The 16,586-nt window shown below is 39.5% G+C and overlaps 1 protein-coding gene across 3 annotated transcripts in view; it reads left to right on the forward strand.

Annotated features, from left to right (window-relative positions):
• The window catches only part of GRIN2A (glutamate ionotropic receptor NMDA type subunit 2A), a 196,754-nt gene that overhangs the window by 154,254 nt on the left and 25,914 nt on the right, over positions 1-16,586 (forward strand). The gene's annotated exons all lie outside the window — the stretch shown is intronic.

Genomic DNA, 16,586 nt, shown 5'->3' on the forward strand with positions numbered 1-16,586 from the left:
ACCTTGCATATTGGCTGTCGTATCTGAAGTATTGACTCTGAGCTTCTTAGTACCTGTTGATATGAGATAGTCTCAAATGTACTACCTACTTCTGCTTCTGGCACTTTGAAAATGTCGTCGTTCTTCCTCCTCCAGCTCTGAGATTTAGACTTGCATACTACCCATCTCTTTCGCTCTCTGAACCAGCCCCTTCTACGTGGCTGGACTGAGAGACTCAATTCCAGTCTTAATCCTCCAAAGGTGTGAATGTGAATCACTGCTTGTGTCAGTACGCATCAGCATGAGAGGACTGTGTTAGCTCTAATAATCTTTTCTTAACATATAGGCTTGATAATGGCATGTGTATTTTTGTTAGTAATCTTAGATTAAAAAAATGAGAATTTATCAAGATAGGCATGATGCTTTTTAAGTGAGAAGGCTAAGTTATCCAAAGTAAATTAGGTGCATCTGCTCCAGTGGCTGTTTCATGGCTCATTTTGCTCAATATTATTTACAGTGAGCACAGGAGACTTTTTTTTCTATACTAAATTAAGCTTTTACTTTTGGGCCCTATTGTATGAACTGCATGTCCTTTTAATTTATATCCGCCCTTCCCAAAATGTGTAGGGGATTTTAAGTTATTTCTTATGTGAAAAGATGAAACTATCAAAACCTTTCTCTGGCATCCAGGTTCTCTTCTTTAAAACATTATCCTTTCTATTATTTTCTTCTCCACCGTCTCCATCCAGCCTTCTGGACTCCCTCTGTCATCATTCCTCAAGGCATTCTCAACTGGCATTTCTCAAGCACAGTTTGTCCCATCCTAAGATAGACACATACCATAAGGTGAGATGAACCTCATCCAAGGTCTTCCGAACCGGAGGCAGAGTTGCAGCTCATGCCAAGCCTGTGCAAGCTACATTTCCTGGGTGACAGCTGAATTGTGCATTATAGATAGTCAGCTGAATGCTACCATTCAGGCTGTGAATTTTTAAGGAGGTAGCTGTCCTCAATTTCAGCCATTGCTAAGGCTGTTTAGTTGGATGGATAGTTTATTTAAGAGATATTTCTTGTCCTTTTTACCAGCCATTTGTGCTATTGAAAACACTAAGAAATTGCTGTTAGATTTAAAATAAGGCCACCTGTCAAGCACTTGAGCATGAAGAGGGGGCTGCCTGTCTGCAGGGGAATTCAGGACATTTACTGAAACTCAGATTGGCTGCTCTTGTGCCAGCTGCTGCTCTTCCTCAGAAGCTTTAGTCCTTTTGACAGCATAAGCTATTCATTTTTATAGATTTTTTTTTCCACTGGAATTTCTTTCTTCTTCTAAGTGATTTCTCAATGTGGACACCCCCAGGTGTCTACCTTGATTCCCTTGATTGACATTTCTGTAGCAGATGGTGCAAATAAGCTGCCATGTGCAGTGGTTTCCAGATCAATGTAAGTAACTGTTACATACTGCCGTGTTCCTTAGTATTCTATCTGGTGGCACCTAGACAAGGATTAAATGGCACACCATCAGCCACTGAAGTTTCATGCGGTAGAAGTGTCACTTTGTGTTTGATTTTATCACAGCTTGGGGTGTTCCAGCAGAAAAGTAGTGTCAAGTGGGCTTACGTATTTTCTCCCTTCAGTTTCTGCAAAGCAAGAAATGCACAAAGACCCAATTAATGTGGTAAATGTGGGCACATAAACTCAGTTACAGGTCATGGGACATGACTGCACCTTCTTTTTGCCTCACAGAGTAGTTTCTCTTTAGAAAGATGATTTTCTTTAGGTGACCAAACCCACTGAGCTCCGTCATCCTCATCTGTCACTTCCACCTTTAAGGCACCTACCCTTTTCTTGTTGGTAATGCTGTGATGGCAGTTTCCATGGCGGACGTGTCAGGGATCAAGCCAGGGAACTGTAGAGCTAAATGTGTGTGTTTCTATAGCTCGGATGAAAGAGATGAGACTGTAATATAGGACTGTAATAGCTTGCAATCTCTGTGGGGAGGACAGCAAAAAGCATGAATTGTTATTTGCTAGTGTATTACAGTTGCCTGCCTCTCCTCTGTCTATCCAGACTTACATGCTACAAAAAATGCTATTTTTCACTTTTTTAACCAAATTTTCTGTTCTTTTTCTCAAAATACATAAATTTTTCCTCATCTTTGTGACTCACCCTCTATAGCCTCTCCCCCATGAATTATTTGATGAGATTAATTGTTTCACTCGTTCGTGTAACATTCACCCTTTCATCCTTTTCTAGATTTGATCAAGCTGTTAGCTTCCCTGCTTCCCCTTGGTCCCATAATTTTAATGTGTCTTGCCCGATGGAATCTATGTCCTCTTTTGATGATGACCTGTCTTTCTTTCCTCAAATTCCTTCTTGTTCTCTAGCAAATATAATATTTCTGTTTTCTTCTTCAGTATGTATGTGTTCTGATTACCTTATTACTGTTATTCTGTTTTCATCTTTATCTCTTGTTGGAGCTATTCCTATACTTTTATCTTTTTTTCCTTTTCATCATCGTCATCAGTATCATCCAACAAGCAATTTGTCTTACATATCTTCTTACATATCTTAAAGCCTGCTGCTTCTTCATAGTTTTTTGAAGATGAACTACCTGGTAATTATAGAGTCATAGAGTATAGACATGGGAAGGACTTGCAAAGGTTGTCTAGTTGATATTGTTACTGCAAGTCAAAATAAATAATACCTGTGTTATTCCTGTCTAATATGCTAACATGTATGCATTTTTGATATCACTTTCAAAACTACTTTTGCTTAATTGAAGATGTGAGGCTTAGTCCCCTTTACTTGCTTATATAAAGTGCTTGGTTTAAAGCTGCAGCAATAAATACCAGCAATCAGGCAATACTTAATGACTGAATAATAATACTCACGTGGCATCTGATCTAAATGGAATCAAACTATCAAGCTGCCTCTTTGCCAGATTTCAGTCTAGTTTTGTTGTTTCGCGAACTCTTCAGTCTCTAGATCAGCTTTAATTAGTGTTAGCCTCTTGCGATATGCTGGGAAGTTCTTGGGCTTTGAGATGATGGTGCTTGATATATAACATTATTGAGTTGAATGGGATGGGGAGAAAGGGAAGGAGACACAAATGTAAAGCTTCAGATACACAGATTTCTGTAAGATCTTTGTTTTTGTGTGTGAGTTAGTTTGCTTTTTTTAACAGCTGGAAGACAGCAGAATAGAAGTAACTTAAGTATTCTAATTGACTTGTTGTCTACTCTGATTTCATATTTTTAGTTCTTTCATTTGATGGATAATCAGGTCCTTTTATTCATTTTGAAAAAAAATAAAGAGCAAACTAGGTTTGTTATCCTGCTTTCTCACAAGAACTGAAATATCAGTCCAGTTGCTAACGTGGACAAGGAAGGCCCTAAGGGCAGAAGTACGGACCGGGAATGTTGCACTGAGGTGTATAAAATCCATGGTGTTCCTTGCCATGATCAGCTGGTTCGGTGTAGGGGTTAGAGGGGGTTTTTTGTTGGAGTTTGGCAGTGCGTGCAGAGATGAGTGTGCAGCAGTTGTGCCCAGGAAGCCTCAAACGAAATACTCAGCCTCTCTCTGTTTGCATCTTTGAGGGCTCTGACAAGGCTAGAAAGATCAAACTAACAGTGTTTCAAAAATTAACATATAGGGAAAGCATCTGCATTTATTTTTTTGAATTAGAGCAAAGACCCTCGCTACATGGGCAGTAGTGTGTCTTTAGCAGGCTTGGAGCTCTCTTGTTTAATTAGCACTGAACATTTTTTAGATCATTCTAGAAAAGAACCAACTGGGAAATACTGCAAATTGAAATGAAAAAAGGATTTTTGCTTTAGGCTGGCATCGACATTATACCTCCTACTACAGGTGTAATCCCTGCAGGGAGGTTCATTGCAGCTTGCTCATGAAGGCTTGCTATCGATGGCAAAGGCTAATTTATCAGCTGTATTGGCTTTTTCCATTCATTTGATGAAATCAATGCTTGTTCCTGGCAATATTAAAAAAGTGTTATCTGTAAAGCCTCAGCAATATCTATCTCTTGTCTTATTTCTGTAGGTCACAGATATAGTTCTCAGAAGGGTGCTGAAACATCTTTTTAATGAGCGGCAGAACTTTCTCTACTCCATTTATTAATTGAAGTTATCAGTTTGCAACCATGCCTACAAAAAAGGAGCTAAATTCATGCATCTTGTTATTAAAGCACTGCTTAATACCTTTCAAAATGGCAAAATACTGTCACATATTCAAACAAACTTAGTATTGAAAGTCACAGTCTTGCAAGCTAGTCAAAAAGCACCCGGATGTTTTTCTCCAAACTTCATGCATATAAAGGATCAGCTGAACCATGTAGAGCGTCATCTGGCTCTTTAGGCAGGAGCAGGGCTCAGGAATTCTCCAGAGCTGTTTGTTTCTCTTCCTCAACGAAAATAAAAATGGTGCATTTATTTTCCTGAGCATTATCTGAAAGAAGAAGGTGTGTACCAGTATGTTAGCTAGTATTTTCTCCTTTGTGGGAGGAGCCCGGCTCTAGGAGCGCCATGGTGGGTCCTCTGTTCTTTCGATGTTTATTGATAAAATAAATAAAGTTGTCCTCTGTACCAGAGAGAGGGATCCTATTGATTTTGCCTCTTGAAGAGGGAAATAAGTCACTGAATAGGAATTTGTTAATTGTTGTTTTGCTTACAGTGGCTGTTTGGGTTTGCTTCTGTTTCCCTTGCTGTTTTTTTCCAGAAGAGTTTATAGTTAAAGGATGCTGCCTTTTTGCAAGAAAAACAACCTTTTATGTTTGAAATTCTTTTGTCTGGGTATCAGGTTGTAGTTTTTGAGGTTTGCATGTAGTGTTTCTCTGTATATGAGTGTTCTGCTGAGACAGGCATGTAAAACTGTCAAGAGGAGAAGATGCAATGATAATAAACTGGAAATACGTTTAATGTTCTCATCTTTGCCTCAGCATATCTACATTTGTGTATTGCCTGGGCTTTAAGTGCTAATGCCTGAAATTAGAAAATTTGATTAGGAAATTCTTTCTTTAGTATAGAAATAAAATGGGAAACTTCTTTCACTTGCATATTCCCTGTCACTGATGAGTCTGTCTGATTTTTTCTTCACTTCCTCAGTTTTCTCAGATATGAGGGCTGCAGCTGAATATCTCACAGTGTGTATCTTGTTTCAAGAAAAAGGATGGCATCTCTAACTGATGCTGTGTTGTGGCAGCACATTGATGTGAGGACTTTATTTCTGTTTCGTTGTAAAAAGCTGTCAGTGTAGCTTGTTTCAAGGAAGCTGCAGTAACGAGTCCCTTGTATTCCATGGGCAAGCAGTGCCTGCTGTACAGCTGCAGATGCCCTCACTATCATGAACCTTTTTCAGTTTTTATTTGCAGTCACAGCTGTGACTATCTATTCAAGGCTTTGATGGTGAAGTTTGCTTGGAACTCCATCTGCCTTCCTGCTAATGATTGCAGTGTTTGGTATTTTATCCACACCAAGTTTAATGCCTTATTCCCTAGTTGTCTGTGGCATGTTGGCAGAAATAAGCAGCAGCTTGGGAAGAATGGCAGGATGACAGCTCTGGTGCGCTGCAGGACCTTAGACAGGTATGGTCTCAAATACAGAGGATTATCGGATTTGAACGGTCTCCTGAGAAGATGCTACTGGTCTGCAGACATGTCCTGAGCTGCTGGTTGCTTTGGCCACGTATGACTATTCTAGTCTTCAAAAAACTTTAATAACATATAATGATGCTAGAAAACACACCTGGCAACAGCTAACTGAACAGTATGAGTGACAAGAGAAGTGATTCCTCCCCCAACACACGCTCTTGTTGTGCAAACAGCCATATGTATTAGAATCCCGTGATATTAGGTACAGAAAGTGTGGAAGAAAACCCCAAAAGGCTCTGATGCCCTTTTAGCCCTCAGACTCAGCTTATTGCCCTGAATTGAATTTTTGCTGTGTTTATAGTGCTGATAACTTGTGTGCAACTCACAGCTTTGTGCACTCTGTTGTTTGCTGAACAGATCCAGGATGGGTCGGAGGCTGTGCTGGCGGCTTCTGCGGTGTGTTACGGGCGTAACTAGGAGGCAAACATCTCCACTTCTGTGAGCTGGAACATAATTCAGATTGTGCCCAGCAGGTCCTTCTGTTAATTAGGTCTGTCAATTAAAGTGATGCTGTGCCTAAAGTAAAAATAAAATTAAAAAAACCCTTGTCTTTTAGGGAGCCAGCTGACATCTCCATACTTGGATTGAAAAAAAAACTTTCATATTTATTCCAATGTTTTCCATTTATGCTCAGATTTTTACGGCAAGATTGTCAACAAAATGTTCATTGAAGTATAAAACTTTAGTCTTTTTGTGGTTCAAACCATTTCAGCTAAAAAGGGGAGAGATGATGTGAGAGAAATAAAGTATTTAAGAGGGAAATTATATATTTTAATTTTTCATAAAAAGCAGAAGTTCTGGATCATTCTTGTGGGCAGGTAATGACAGCTTGCGACGGGAACACGAGAAAATGTTCAGCAGACATAAATTTTTAATCTTTTAATCTTGTGGCTCAGTGTTTTCTGACTGTTTCTGATTGACAACACCTTACAGTATTTATGATAAAGAAGATTCACTCTTTTCTTAAACCAGTAATGTTACAGTAAATATAAAAATTCTTTTACCCACTTTTTAAGGAATTGACAAAAATGGTTGACTTTGAAGTGCATTGTGTGAGGGAGAAAGGAAAGGTCAGTGGGGCTGGAGGAGGTTTCTGTAGTCTATAATAATTTACCACTTGCAACCCTCCTGGATGCCTATTATGATACATGAAGTGAGAAACTCTGCTGCAGATAGTTTTACAACAGACAAAAGTTTATGCAAATATATTTTTAAATAAAGTATTAAATCTTTAATGCCCAGTTATCTTTCCGAAAATGTGATGTTTTCCTGCTTTCTCATGACCTGCTCTTATAATCTCTATATTCTGAGCCTGCTTGGTTTTTGTGCTTTTCAAAAACTTCAAAATTGGATTAAAAAATAAAATGCATCAAATGAAATAACCAGTTTTTAAATGGGCGATCTTTGCCCATGTCATATTTTTTAAATGTCACTGAAACAACAGTCTGTAATTAATTCCCTCTTAATGAAGAAAGAATGATGTTCTCCTCTTTCAAACTGTCTTCCATAGTCAAGTCTGAAAGCCTCAGGGAATATCCTTTTTTTCACCAGTTTCAAACTAATGAATCTGAAACTCATTTATTCACATCTGATTTGGAAAAATATTTTCCTGAGTCAGCATCTGCTCTTATCATAGTCCAAGATATGACCTAAGATAGGAATTAGCCTTTCTTTTCCTTCTAAAGGAATGTACTGAGTGATAGAGAGCTTCCAATATGAATTTCTCTCTTTTGTAATTTTGTTAATTTTGAGTTTAATTTTCTTGCCTCCTGTGTGCAGTGAGGCATTGCATTGCCATAGCACAGTTGTGCATTTCAGTAGTATGGAGGCTTGATGTTCAAGTGTTTTCCATAAAAGAAAAGCAAGTCCATTCAAATAATAGACTTTTTTTTTTCCAGAGAGGTGATCATTTCCAGTAAAATTTTAAGTGATGAAGTAAAAATATTTTAATTTTGCTGTTCATTGTCCTTACAATGAGTTGTCCAATTCATGAGGAAAACCGTGTCATGGTTATGGTCTACTTGATAGAAATCCAGTTACTGGTGTCCATAATCTTGTGCCAACATTACTGACCACCTGTTTTTTCTTAGAAAGTACAGAAATGAATGTACAGTGGAAGCACTGGCATACAGCGTAGCTTGTTTTCTGACACATCACAGTAACTTTAAAATACCATGAGAAATACTGAGAGTTGCATGGTATGTGCTACTTTATTATAGCTTCCTGTCAGTTCCCTAAAGTGTTATTTCATTAAGGAGAAATGTTTAAGAAAATTACTGTCCATGTTTACATCAGATAATGGATATTTAGATAGGATATTTAATGAGGAGATTTTTGCCCTGAAAAGTCAGTTTATTGTGCTGGGTAATCACTGCTTTAAGGGGATGATAAATCACAAATGTGAATGTATGAAATAAGAAATTAATATTTCAGATAATGGGCTATTAATGGTATTTGTAACTAATGGCCAGGAATATAAAATAAGTTAGAGGACTGATTTAACTAGCTCCTGGATGACTCTACTTCCATGCAAAAGCACCTGCTAGCCCATTTTTATGGCTCTAAATTTTGGATAATTTTGGAGGCTGATGCCTGGAACTATTCATTTCTGGAGCTGATCTGAAAGACAAAATAAAAGATTTAAAAGAGTTGTGAGAAAGTAATATGTGGAATATTTCTAAGAAAATAACTGATTTGAACTTTAGTTTTCTCAGTCAAATGAAATCTTAAACCAAGCACTGAAAAGTTCAAGCAACTTTTGTCATTGGTCATCATATTTTATGCCTGTATGCTTTCTGCCTCATATCTGGACTGGAAATAGAAATGTAGACTATTTCAGAAAATGTATTTCTGTAGTACTCTTTAGTACTAGTAAGTTGAAATAATCACCACTATGGAACATTTAACTTTTTTGATTTTAGGCAAAAGCAAGCAGTTGTAGGTCTCTCTCTCGCTCTCCTTTCTCTCTCCTCTTTGCTCTCTGCTCTCTCCTCTTCGCTCACTCTCTCCTCTGCCTCGTCCCTCTTCCTGGATTGACCACAGACCTTTAAAGTTCATCAGTGATTGACAGAGTACTATATTGGTGGAGTTAAATTGCATGATTACATTCTGGAGCTCAGATGTTGCAAAGACCAAAATTACAAACAAGTCCAGGACGAAATTAAACGGATCTGTGGAAGGTGATTCATTTACTAGTGCGTATAAAACATCCTGGGGGCTTAACACAACCTCTAGCTCAGGAAATTTCCATTCATCTCAAGCCAAGAAGGGAAAATGTTCAGGGAAGATGCCCTTTATACATGCCTTGTTTCTTATATTCCTCCTGAAGTATCCATTGTTTGCTGGTAACATATATTCTTGGGGCCTAATGTCTAAGCTAGTGAGGATCTACTGGCCTTGCATAGGTTTTCCTAACCATATATACCTCCAGGGAAACTTGTAAGTCAAACAGTGCTGAACAAAGATCCCAAACTACCTGGGGTAATGAGATGTTTCCCATGCTCCAGAAGGCCTATTTATCCCTGTCAGTTCTGAAAGTAGGTACTAAATTATTGTACATATACAAATATAATTTTCCTTAAAATGATCCAAAGAAGCTAATATGTGAATAATGATTTTTTCCCTGTCATTCCATAGAAGAATCTCTGCTAAACGGGTCGGCCCATCCAGCATTTTCTCTTCTGGTTGGCTGAGCTGAGTCAACTTCTGCAATCAATAGCTTCATTTACTTTGGCATCGGATGGCTGTGTTAGCTTAATTTCAATTTACGTTATGGTGCTTTCTTTTGGACTTCCTTCTAATACTCATTTCAGTATTAACACTGAGTGGAATGATACTCAATTGATGTTATAGCTGAATTCATCCACGCGAGGAACTGGAAGGCTGGTTTACACTGAAAGGGAAATTGCTATTTGTGCTGAGATAGGGTGGAGGTGTGAGGACATTACCAAGAAATTTGCTGTTCCATTAAGGTGTGTTTTTCAGAGGTCTGTTCACTAAAATACCAACTCTGAAATCTGGTAGTTTAAAAGAGAGATGTGCCTGAATCAGCGTAGCTTTCCCGATTTTACTTCTAGTATTACTGCCAAAATGAGCAGAGTGCAGCCATGGCTTGGGGGTATAAAGTGCCACTGAATTTCTGGGCAGTGTTTTCTGGATATATAATGATTGATCCCTGTTTCCCATCACTTGCTCACCTTTCAGGACATGCAGCAGTTCTCACATCCTTGTATTTTTTCCATATGTGTTGAAAAGTCTAAATAAATAATGGCCTGGGTAAAACTTACTGTGTTATTTCTGAGGACTTGGGGGTTGGTTCTTGCATTGAAGAACAGCAAAATAATAATGTTGATGCTTAGAGGGTTATTGGGTTCTAAGGCACTCCATGAAATGTCTGGGGAGGCTCATGCCTCTAGTTTCAAGTTATCTATTAGCAGAAGCAGACGTCATTTAAAGCTGGATCACATTTTCAGGACTTGCTTTGCAGCCATAAAATAACTTTTTTTTTTTTTTTTTTTTTTTAATAAAGAAAGTCTGTCTCTCCTGTTCAGCTGATCCAAAACAGTTTGCCTCCTGGAAAAAGCTGTTTTATGTTGATTTATTCTTAATTGCATTAGTCAGTACCTGACTACTCTTTGGATTTTTTTTAAAATGTTATTCTACAGGTCTATATTACTTTTCTTTTTTCTTTAGTAATGCAGTTATCCATCTAATGTTTCTAAAATTTAAAAGGAACCTGGAAATAAAATGAGCAGGTGAAAGTAGCTAGGTCCCATCCAACTTTGCTTCTTTTTAGAAGTAGCTATTCCAAGTTTCAGTGTACATTAGGTTTGGGGATGAGATAGATGCTTGGTGAAATGTGCTGAATTTATCCTTCATTATGCTATTGTAACTGGGACAAAACCTTTAATCTAAAAATATATTCCCCCTACTCGACTTTCTTTTCAAATTTCATGTTTTGATAAACTGATGCTTTGCGAGTACTTCATTACTTGGCTTCGGAGACTTGAAGTGGGACACTATTCCATGGCATAAAATAATTGCAAAGGCAAGGCCTGTTTAATTTTCCATCATTTTGTTGCCAAGAGAAATGTTGGAGGGACGGGGCGGCGGGTGGCCGGGATGCCGGGAGGACGTGGCGCGAGGATGGCACCCCTGCAGGTGACAGCAGCCCCGGGGTGCCGAGCCACGTAGAGCAGCTTTCGTGGCGGCCGCCGGTGCCCTGACGGGTGAGGTGGAGCCTCCAGCCTCGCGGGTCGCAGGGTGCTGTGAACGTCTGCCAGAGCTGCTCGTTCTCGTTCTGCATCTGCGCTTTCTGTGCGAGGATGGAAGTAAGGACAGTTTGAGCTGGGAGAAGAGCTGAAAGGGAGGAGATCCGGGCCCTGCTAAGGAGTTTATCATTGAAGTGGGTTAAGCTCTGTTAACCTGGGTTTTTGCAAGGGGGTGGTTGCTAAATTTCCCCATAATGAATGGGTGATGTTAAAATGTCAAGGAGCCTATCCAGTGTATATGAGTTTAAGATTCGTGAGCAGCTACTTGAATACATGCTGGAAGATAGAGTCACTGCTGGGGATGAAGTGCAATCAGATAACGTGAAATGCGTTTTTGTGAAAAAGTGGATTGAAGAAATCATCAGTCCCTCAGGTTATAGGTTAAATACCTGCTTCCCTTGCTACAGCAATATCAAAGTATCACTTTAGAGTACTTCCATATTGAAGCCTCATCCTTACAGTACTGTTTCTTTCCTTCTTTGACTGCAGCGTTATTCCATATAGAACTTACAGCATTAGGTTCCTGGACAGAGTTTTAGAGATGCACAAATGAGCTATATGTCTCACTGTGCACTCCTGACATACCCTTTTTTTAAAATCCCTTCTGTGGATTAAAAAAAAAGACTGTAAATCCATCATATTTTATAACCAGCATTTTTGTACCTGAAAAATGTGCCTGCCTCCTTCCCTACAATAGTATTTATGATCTCTAAAGTATATGCTCATGTTTAATCCAGCTTTAATGTCAAATTCAAAAAGGCTACTTTAAGGGTCATTAAAGGGATCGATTCTGCAGACTATAGAATTTATTTTTAAAAGCAAAAGGGGTGAAAAGAGGTACTTTCTGCAGATTCTTAAAAGAACTCTTATGAGCTGCATATCTCCAAAATCATGTTAAGGGCACAAAGCTTTTATTAGTAAAAGTGTTCTTAATGCTGAGGGGATTGAAGAAGTTGTTAAAAGTATTTGTTGAGGATTCACTGTCTTGTGTTCTGATACTTGTAATAAGACAGTAATTTCACATATATTCCTTTGAAAGGTACATGGCTATAGACCTAGTAAATAGCTGTCACACTGATCATATAATACTCATTGTAATTTTTTTGTGTAGTCACTTTGGCATTCATCTACAGGAGATTTTGAAGAATAACATTTGTTAATTTTTGAAGCCACCTAGGCAAATTTCAAAAATAAAAAGATTTGATTTCATTAACTAACTTGCCTTAGAATAAAATTCATTTCATTTGTAATGAAATTCTGAGATTTAAGAATCTCATTCTTAACTATATAATTGACCTGTAACTACACAGAACAATCCTCAGAAGATTCATATTTGGGTTAAAAAATACTATTTCTCAAACACATAGCAAATTCATGAGATGCAGCTGTTCACAGTAAAATACGATGCATGCAAATTGCTATGATGGTGCACTTCATATATTGCATGCATTCTGTTTTTGTGTGTGTCAGACCTGCATTAGTAATAATACACAGTTCCTGCGTGGCCGTGAAATGAATGTATTTGGAGTGTTAGAAAACGCAGAGATATAAGAGAAAAAGTTGACTCTGAAGTTGATGTCCTGGATCTGACAGATGAACACTGCACCTAATGGTACCCATTTAGCAAGAAATTAATTCTGCAGTAGCTATTGTATGTTTGGATTTACTGTGCTAGTTGAAAACAGGAAAGTGACTTCAGTCACACTCCAATTTCTTTGATCCTCAAAAGAAACACAGTATTATTTGTTCCATAGAGTTTGTTGCTTGACAATAAGGAACAATAATGTGAATAAACAGGACCGCATAGAAGCATCTCCTCCATTTTCTGAAGCCTGCGATATACCTTGTATTAAGACACCAAGTAGTTGGGAGGGGCTGATTTCTAGTATCCTGGATTGCTGCTTTGTGTCTCCAGAAGTACGGAGCAGAATGCCGTTTTAGGTTATTCACTCGTCTTCCTTTTCCCAAGAAAACAAAATCTCTCAAGAATCATGTAGTTGGTTAAGGAAGCAAAGTAATATTTTTCAAATGAACTGTACTTCTACTCTTGAGGAAGAGGCTGTCACTGATAAAAGGGCATTTTCCGTACTTCACCTTTCAGTGCCTTAATTTTCATTTTATGATTTTGGTGAAGAGTATTGGCCAATAATGAAGATGAGGAAAATGACTGTTACCTTGTGAAGTGTTTTCAGCTTTTCAAAAATGACTTTGCTGTACCTTTTCCTCTAACTTTCAATTTCTTTATGCAGTCATTGTTTGATTGTGTGCAGCAACACTTTGGAGAATGGGTTTATGTGATAGCTATTCTCATTCTTCAGCTCTCATACTTTTTAGTGACTCATAAATGTTTAGGTACATGACTGTCCACATTTGTTTTTCAGAAATCTGCCACTTAAAATCATTACAATCCATATTGCTCTTTGGGGTTATTTTAGACTTATTCCAATCCATAATTTTATAACCCCTGATGTTCTCCTAGGCTGTGAGAGCTACAATTCTCCCTACTGCCCTTTCCTCTTTGTGTTTGCCAAGTAATGAAGGACACTTGCCTTTGTAGTCTCTATATAAATATTTCAAAATGTTTATTTTGTCTTCTACCTGCGATTATTGCAGTAGTTCAGAGGATGTTTACAAACCTGCCAGTTTCTCAGATGAGTCATCACACAAGTCCTGTTCCCATCCGTTCATCAAAGATGCCTGGCGCATTTGGCTGGTCCGTGGCAGGTGAAATCTTGTAGCTTGCTGCATTCCAGTCTCTATAGTTCTCTTTCATCTTTCTAATAGTTCTTTACAGTTTTTGTAAACCTACACAATGTGACACAGTTTTTTGCTCCTGAAGTGGCTGCTCTGAAATGACAAGTTAATTGATTCATTTTAATGTGACTGAAGTTTGCAAAGAGCTCTGAGCCTTTCTTCATGTGGGGCGCTGTACTCAGTGCATGTAAGCTGTTAGAAACACGTACGTAACTCAGAGAGCAGGGAGGTCGCTACTCGAGCCAAGCCAAAGCCTCTCACCTGTGTAGCACAGCTGAATTTTTCTGCCACAGGAATGAGGATGCTGGGGGTTGCCAGTCCTTCTGCAGAAAAAGGAGGAGAGAAGGCAGAAAAGGGAGAGCTGGAGCAGAGATGAGGCTGGCCGCTCCTGCCGCGCACGCAGCCTGCCCGGCACCGGTGCCAAGAGGAACCATAGATGGGGCATTCCTGATGTGGACAAAGCAGGGAGCAAACTGCTGCCATGGCAGTCCGCTGGCTGGCACAACTGCCCGCCCTGTCCTCTCCTAGAGCTGGCTCTCCTGGCCAACAGTTGTAATAGGGTCAGCTTCTCAGACTTGCCTACGTTTTGCTCTCAGTATTGAGAAACTCTTCCTGAGGAAGGCTGAAAGCTCTTCAAAATGTAGAGTGTCAGGAAATTCACCTCCTTTACAGGGTTTCCTAGGAAGTTGCCCTGCCGGCTGGAAGCTCTGTGGTTCCTGTCTCCTTGCCCACGCGCCAGGGCACGTTGTGTTCCGAAGCTTTGGTCTGCGGGGAATGGTACTGCTGTAATCAGAGCATATTGAAGGGATAATTAAGCCCTGAGAGGTTATAAGATTTATGTTGTTAGTGGAGAAATGCATTTTGAGTATGAGTTTGTATTTGTAAAGTGCAGGTCTTTTTTAAGGCAATCAGCACTGTGATTTACAGTAGAAGCACTGGGCAGGAATTGATGGCAGAACCTTTCAGCGCTCAGTGCTTGTCAAGAAAGTGCCTCATGTTTTTAAATCTGTTTGTGTAATGAGATTTATTGTGACCTTCTTGAAGTAGCATAGCAAAAACCCCAGAAAGTGATGCCTTTGGTTTTCTGAGAACTTGTGTTCCTTGCTGCGCACTCACTGGAGCTGCTGCCAAAGCTGCTGCAGGGCAGCTGGGGAGGGATCCACAGCCAGCGAGTGAAACTGCTGTTGTGTCTTGCCTTTCTCTCCCAAAATTTTAGTAATCTGCTGAATAACTAAGGAGGCAAGTATATAAACAGTGCGATTTCAAATGTAGCATGAGGCTTTTGGCCTGGAGTCTTTTAGCAAAGATGTCTTTTTCCTCTGTATTTCTGAGTGACTCTGTTTTGACAGAACAAGAGCTGACTCTCTGGTTTTTCTCTGTGTTTACCAGCCTGTGTTTTATATGCTTACATTGCAAAAAACAATAAATCCCAGAACAAAACAGATGGCAGTTTCCGCAGTGTATCTTAACCTCGGTTGATTGTTTCCAGTGGTGGTCAGTGCCTACAGAGAAGAGCATTAACTGCCACCCTGTTGCTTGAGCCACAGCCATCCATCGAGAGAGACAAGTATCCTTCCTGTCCTCACAGGCGACTGGCTGAAGTCTAAAATCATGGGACTGGACTATATTGACTATGGTAATCATCTGCTTTATATCAGAAATGTTGTAAGGGTCTTGAGCATAATGCAAACAGTCTTTCTTCATTTTTTCCCTTGTGCCCTTAACCAAAGGACACAGATTTTTGTTTCTTCTCTCCACACAAATCAAAGAATGTCTCCTAAGTGCAGAATCAAGCCATGTCATTTAGAAAGCTGTCAGACCTTTTGTTGAAGACTCCAAGTATGGCCAGGACCCCAGTGCCTCCTCCCCAGCAGCCTCCTGGCTGCTCCCCAGTTTAATTATCCTTAGTGCTAGGTAGCCATATCTTACTTCCCGGTTCAGTTTGTGACATTTCAGCTTCAAGATATCAAACACTTGTCTTCTCCACGTTAAAATACCTACATTTTAGAAGGAGAAGAAGGAGAGGGTGAGATTTCTAGCATTAATGAAGCTAAATTGAGGATTGCATCAATTGAGTTTGAGGGAAGAGTGGAAAAAGTAAGGAAATGATGGCCTAGCTGACCTTCATTACTTTTAATGGTTTCATGAGCCACCTTCAGTTTCTCATAATTAACTACACTGAGTTCCAATATGATGACTTGGAGGGTGACTCTTGGGGTAAATATCCTTGAAGGGAAGCAAAAATTTACAGTAAGTAATGGGAGAAACTTCACTCTGTATTTTTTCATAGCAGCAGGCAAAATCCAAAAACTTTGTTCTGTTATTTCTGTCAGTCTAGCATGGGAAGGATAGCATCTTTTTCTTTAGCACCTAATTTTTGCTATCTGATCTGGAGTTCTGGAAAAGTTCAGGGTTGTGTATGAATCTGTTGGTTAAATATTTAAGAAACATTGGATTATGGCATGCACGGAAATAAATTTTTAACTATGTCAGGAGCCAAAGTCTGATATGCCTAGATCTTGCTCTGGTCTGTAGATATAAATGAAGAGCTTTATGAACGTACGCTGATTTATGCTAGTGGCAAGCGTGATTCCAAACCTTCAACAGCAGCTGAATTCACAACCGGTACATACTGCATAGTGATACAATATAATCAAAGTTGATGCCCTGGTACCTGTTTGTGCCACAGCGAATATATTTTTATAATTCCCTTCCCATGTAGACAGGTCCCAACTGTTTATAAACAGCATTTTCCCAGCCCCTGTCATTTGCGTTCCTTCAGAAAATGTCAGCCGGGCTCTGCGGTAATGCGCCGTGGCTCTTCCAAGGCGCGGAGCGGCAGCGCCGAGCCGCGGGGCTGCGGTGGGGACGAAGCCTGCCCCGCGCTGTGCGGCTGCGTCCTCCCCCTTCCCCTGACTCCG

The sequence above is a fragment of the Dromaius novaehollandiae genome, chromosome 14 (assembly GCF_036370855.1).
Source record: "Dromaius novaehollandiae isolate bDroNov1 chromosome 14, bDroNov1.hap1, whole genome shotgun sequence".
NCBI lineage: Eukaryota > Metazoa > Chordata > Aves > Casuariiformes > Dromaiidae > Dromaius > Dromaius novaehollandiae.